Source organism: Zingiber officinale, chromosome 5A (genome assembly GCF_018446385.1).
Source record: "Zingiber officinale cultivar Zhangliang chromosome 5A, Zo_v1.1, whole genome shotgun sequence".
Lineage (NCBI taxonomy): Eukaryota > Viridiplantae > Streptophyta > Magnoliopsida > Zingiberales > Zingiberaceae > Zingiber > Zingiber officinale.
The window spans coordinates 63,989,120-63,996,115 of NC_055994.1; positions in this window are offsets into that span (position 1 = coordinate 63,989,120).

Below are 6,996 nucleotides of genomic sequence, written 5' to 3' on the forward strand. Positions count from 1 at the left end.
CCTTACAAAGAAATCAAAACTCCTAGAACATACCTTTATCATTGCCCTTATTCTTGTTTCTTATTCTTTCTTTTCTTTGTTTACATTTCATAGTCATACTTAGCTTTTGAAAACCAATTGATTAGTTGTTTAGCTAATTCGCATTGAGACATCTTTAGTGCTTATTCTAGTCCCTATGGATACGATATCTTTTATTATTACTTACGACATTTTCGTACACTTGCGGAGGTCAACACTTCATGTGTGGTGAGAAGGGCCACTACCACACCAAACGCCCGAAGAAGGGAGAGCTCAAGAAGTTGGAGTATCTAAAGAAATGGGAGAAGAAGAGGAGCTCAAGTCGAGGGGGAGCTTCAAGGGTAAGGGAGGTATATCCTAACTTGAAGGTTAATTCAAATTCTTATACTCCCATGCATGCTAGAAATAATTCTCAATATTTACCCATGCAAAATTTCAGATTTAGATATCATGATATGAATAGGGTAAATGTTAGAGATAACCCTAGGAGACCCATTCATGATAAATCTAGATATGGTAGGCCTAAGAAGAACCAAAACATTAATCCCAAGAAGGGGACACATATGCCTAGAAAAATGGGCAGGTCTAGGAATGCCCAATGTGGACAAGTCAATTCTAGGGTTAGGGACCTAGAAAAGGAAAATCAAGCTTTGAAGCCAAAGCTTGATCGTTTAGAGAAAACCCTAAATATATTCAATGTTGGATCTAGAGGGTTAAGTATGGTGTTGGGTAGCCAAAGACCCAATAATGATAGATTGGGGTTAGGATACCAATCCAATGTCTCCAAGGCTAAGGTAAAGTCTTATGCTAGGGTTGCATATGACTATAGCAAGGAGAAGCCAATAAAAGGTAACAGAAAGCCATTTAAAAGTAAGAAGAAATTAACTAAGGACCAGGTGTCTAAGGTTAAGAAGGTTAGCTTTGTAGGCCAAGTGTCACGGAAGGTGGATCGATGTGGCCTAGCATTTGTGGATGAGTTATCTAGAGAGGTGACTAAGGTTAAGAGCTCCAGGGGGAGATCTAAGAGTCAAATTGGGACCCATGACAAATGGATCTCAAGTGGATTTTACTTGGGAGTCTAGATTGAGTCATAAAATGTGCCAAAAGGTTTGGAGACAGATTTGAGTCTCAACCTTAGGGAATTAACACAATTGGGTTGTGTTTCATGTAAGGAAATATGACATTGGGGGTCATATTGCATGATAATTGGTTTTGGATGTATATATCCCATATAAACCAATGCTAGAGATGCATTGTGATTTAGTATGAGCAAATACATCAAGAGGAAGCCAAAACTAAGACTTTATGTCAAGGTACAATTGAATCATTTAGATAGTTTTGGATTTTGTGTCAATCTTGGGATTGGTGATAGATACATTTGTTAGTTGCTACTCAGAATACCATTCTAGTTCACTTGTACAAAAATTTTGTACAAATATAGAACTATCCTAGCTACCCATGTGCTCTACTAAAGTTAAATTTAGATTGCAAACGATACTTAACATTATTAATCCAAATTGTCCTTCAGAAGTTAAACTATGATTGGAAACGATACTTAATATTTTTACTCCAAATTTAACCAATGTGATCTTCCTAAGTTAAATCATATTACAGAAGTCAATCAAATATATATTTCAAAGATCGGCTTCTAAGTTAAACATGGTGAGGCACTAGGCCTTCTTGGGTATGAGATCATCTACCACTTCCTATATAAAGTCTTTCAAAGAAATCAAATATTTAACTTCTTATAGTAAACTAGGTTTAACTACAGAGACCTCAATAAAAACACAATATCAAAACATAAAATCGAAAAATAAAATCGATAACAAAATGATAACCTAAAAGATGAACTAGTTATGATGCGGAAAATAATAACTAGTTATACCTTTTGTAGCTTATAGACCTCTTGATCTTCTACTGTATTCCTCTCATTCTCTTGGATGTTGTGTGGGTGACGATCTTCCAATATGAAATCCACACGAGCCTCTTTCTTTGCTTCCAAGATTCGGCCACCAACTAACCTCCAAGGGATGCTAGACAAGAGAGATTCCTTCTCTCCTTCTTCTCCTTTAAGCAACCGGCCACCAAGAGAAAGCAATGCTTGATGCCGGCGGCCTCCAAGAGAGAAAACAAAAGTAGAAGAGAAAAGGATAAGGGCTGGCCACCAAAGGATTGGAAGAGAGGAATAGAAGATCTGTTATCTCATGAGGCACCCCCTCCATCTCTTTTATAATCCTTGGTCTTGGCAAAAAGGGAAAATTTTAAACATAATTAAAACTTCCTTACTTTCCATGTCAATGACTAAAAAGGAAAGTTCTAAAACAAAAAATTAAAATTTCCTTTTAATGTTTGTCATGGCCGACCCTACACATGTGCTCCAAACAAGGGAAGTTTTAAACATAAAATTAAAACTTCCTTATTTGTTTCCGGTAAAAAAATTTTAATAAAAAAATTCTCTTTTAAATCCCTTGTTGGTTATAAAAGGAAAATTTTATAAATTAAAATCTCTCTTTTAAAACATGTGGATGGTTACAAAAGGCAAAATTTTATCAAAAAATTAAAATCTTTCTTTTAACTACAAATAAGGAAAGATATCAAACCTCTCTCTTAATCCTTTATAGAAAGCTATAAAAGGAAAGATTTTAAATTTTAAAAACTCTCTTTTAAAACCATGACTTCCACAAAAGGATAGATTTTAAAATTTAAAATACCCTTTTATATTTTATGTGGTCGGCCACCTAGCTTGGGCTCCAAGCTTGGCCGGCCACAACTTGGCTCCATCCTTTGGCTTGGTCAGCCCTAGCTTCGGCTCCAAGCTTGGCTTGGCCGGCCACAACAAGATGGGTAAGAAGCTTGGCTTTAAGTGGATATAAGGCTTTATAAATAAGAGGCTACATCAGGGACCGAGAGGAGGAATTGTTTTGGTCTCCTGATGAGCTTGAGCTTCCCGTGTTCGCCCCAAACACCCAACTCAAGTTCATCAATAATAACTCATACCACTAAAGAGTTATTATTGCACTACCGCACCAATCCCATATTACAATATGTGCTCCTTCTTATCATGAGTGCGATAGTTTCCCTGTGTTTAAGATATTGAATGTCCACTAATTAAATGATTTACTGACAACTCACTTAATTAATATCTAGCTCCAAGAGTAGTACCACTCAACCTTATTATCATGTCGGACTAAGTCCACTTGTAGGATTTACATGACAATCCTTATGAGCTCCTCAAGGGGACATCATCAACCTAGATTACTAGGACACAAATTCATTCTATAATCAACAGCACACCATATAAATAATATCATTTCCCAACTTATCGAGCCTATTGATTTAACGAACTAAATCTCACCCTTTGATAAATTAAAGAAATAAATATTAAGTATACGTGCTTGTTATTATATCATGATTAAGAGTATACACTTTCATAATAACAGAGGTCCTGTTCTTTTTTACAGTCAGTATAAAAAGAACAACATCAAATGGTCCTACTCAATACACTCAGAGTGTACTAGTGTAATTTTGTTGTCAAGATAAACTAATACCAAATTACACTACAACCATTCCAATGGTTTATCCCATTCCATCTTGGTTGTGAGTAACTATTTATAATTTATAAGGAACTGATAACATGATCTTCTGTGTGACACCACACACCATGTTATCTTCAATATAAATTAAATAAACAACTATATTTAGCATATAAATATAAACATTTGGCCAATGTGATTCTTATTTCAAAATAAATGTTTATACAAAAAGGTAGACTTTTAGTATACATTCTAACAATCTCCCACTTATACTAAAAGACTATGCTGCCATACATGCTGCCATATATCTAATTCCCATCCCCTCAACATGTCGATCAAAATCTTTCGCCGGAAGGGCCTTAGTGAAAGGATCTAGTAGGTTATCTGCTGATGCAATCTTGGCGACAACAACTTCTCCTCGCTTTACAATGTCTCGTATCGGGTGGTACTTGTGCTCAATGTGTTTACTCGCCTTATGGGCTCGTGGTTCTTTCGAGTTTGCTACTACACCACTATTATCACAATAAATTGTGATGATTTTGGGAAAACCAGGAATCACATCTAAGTCCATCAAGAAGTTCCTGAGCCATACAGCTTCTTTGGCTGCCTCAGAGGCTGCCACATACTCAGTTTCCATGGTGGAGTCTAAAACGCATTTCTGCTTATCCTCCATGCTATGGCTCCATCTCTTAAAGTAAACACATAACCTGAGGTAGACTTACTATTATCCCTATCTGATTGGAAGTCAAAATCCGTGTAACCCACAAGGAGCAAATCATCTGCTTGGTAAACCAGCATATAATCTCTAGTCCTTCTCATGTACTTTAATATATGCTTTACGGCAGTCCAATGTCCTGGATTATTTTGATATCTTCTAACCATGCCCACGGCAAAATAGATATCCGGTCTCGTGCATAACATTGCATACATTAGACTTCCTACAGCTGAAGCATAAGGAACTACCTTCATTTCCTCTATCACTTTGGATGTCTTAGGAGACATCTCTTTAGATAAAGATACTCCATGCCGAAAAGGCAGAAAACCTTTCTTGGAGTTTTGTATGCTAAAACGAGATAGGATAGTATCGATATATGAAGCTTGGGATAAGCACAACATTCTTTTCTTGCGATCCCTTATTACTTTGATCCCAAGAATATATCCGCATTCTCCTAAGTCCTTCATATTGAATTTCTTGGACAACCATACCCTTACTTCTGACAACACTTTGACATTGTTGCCAATTAACAAAATGTCATCTACGTATAGTACAAGAAATATCACCACGTTTCCGTCACACTTCTTGTATACACAAGACTCATCTGGACTTAGTGTCATCCGGACACTAAGTCCACCTATAGGGGTTACATGACAATCCTTATGAGCTCCTCAAGGGAGCATCATCAACGCAGATCACTAGGACACAATTTCATTCTATAATCAACAACACACCATATAAATAATATCATTTCCCAACTTATCGGGCCTATTGATTTAACGAACTAAATCTCACCCTTTGATAAATTAAAGAAATAAATATTAAGTATACGTGCTTGTTATTATATCATGATTAAGAGTACGCACTTCCATAATAATAGAGGTTTTATTCTTTTATGTAATCAGTATAAAAAGAAACTACCTCAAATGGTCCTGCTCAATACACTCATAGTGTACTAGTGTAATTTTATAGTAAGATAAACTAATACCATATTACACTATAACCACTCCAATTGTTTGTCCCATTTTATCTTGGTTGTGAGCTACTATTTATAATTTATAAGGAACTGATAACATGATCTTCTTTGTGGCACCACATACCATATTATCTACAATATAAATTAAATGGACAATTACACTTAAACATAAATGTAGACATTTGACCAATGTGATTCTTATTTCAAAATAAATATTTATACAAAAAGCTAGACTTTTAGTATACACTCTAATAGCATTTTTAGATGTACTTTTCCTAAGTAGACATGGGTAAAATAGATCTCTCTACAAAATTTGAGGATTTATAGATGTCTATAGAATTTTTTATGCATTTATGAAGTTGGGTTCAGAATGCTGATTAGGCTGAAATTAGGGTACTAGTCGACTGGTACAATTATCACTCAACTGGTAACAGTGTATTTTAAACATAAAATGGTTCTGTGTGTTGAATTCAATAGGAGTAGTCGACTGATACTTGTGGCAGTCGACTGATACCAGTCTGAAATTATTTTTCAATAGTGGTTTTGACCAAGTCAACTCGTTTAGGTGTATGAGATCCATGGGGAATAAATACACGAGTTTAGGATCAGTTTGGATGATAAGTTTTGACAATTCGGAGATTATTGGAGCTTTTTAATGTTAGGCAAAGGGGGAGATGTAAGGTTTAGTTAAGAAAATCTTAAATGCCTTTTGGTAGGGGGAGCCTTATGATAGGTTCTTAAATAGCCCTGTGGTAAAATTCCTAACTCAATGGGGAGCATAGGTGTATGGGGAGCCTTGGGATGGGTTCTAATACATGTTTGCATTTTTCATTCGGCGATGTAAGTCCAAGTGAGTAGCTTTGGCAATGTAAGTCCATTCGGCGGTGTAAGTCCAAGTGTATAGCCTTTGCAACGTAAGTCCATTCGGTGGTGTAAGTCCAAGTGTGTATCCTTGACAACGTAAGTTCAATGTTTTTAGCATATTATTTTGCTATTATGTTTTCCCTAACTTAAATATATCGCCAAACATCAAAAAGGGGGAGATTGTTGGAGCAATCCCAATGGTCTGTGCGACCATGTGTTTTGGTGTTTGGACAAAGGATTTAAGTTAAGTTCACCCTTGTATTTAATATATGTATGTGAGTGTGCAGGTTTGCAGGATACACATATGACCCAGCTTGATGGCTTCGGGTCTGGTGAAAAATGGAGCATCCGAGGGATCGTGGACAAGGTAGTAAGGACAAGGGCTGAGGGAAGTGACTTTGAGGCATACATGAAGGATAGCATTGGGGATGAGCCGCGAGCTTGGATGCATCCGAGGGACGAGAGCCAAAGGAAGTAGGCTTGAAGGCAAGAGGTCAAGGCTGCAAGGAAGAGTCAAGTGAGTCGTAGGGGTGAGGGTCTGAGTGCTGAGAGGCTCTACTTGGGGTACCAATTGACTGATTGAAATGGCAGTCGACTGGTATAGTCAACTCGGTAGTCGACTGAGAGCGAACAGAATGCTTCTGTTCGCTCGGGCAGTGTGGAGCAGTCGACTGGTACTTTCACTAGTCGACTGGTATCGAGCCGTTGGATTGTAACAGTCGAATCTCCATGGAGGACAGTCGATTGGAACTTTTATTAGTAGACTGATAGGCGGGATTTTTCAACCCGTGGCCTATATAACCAAGCCTTGGAAGCTTGGTTAAGGTTGATGAAATAGATGTAGTTAATCCATATTAGTCGTCTACTTGTGCCCTAGCGTCTCAAGTGTT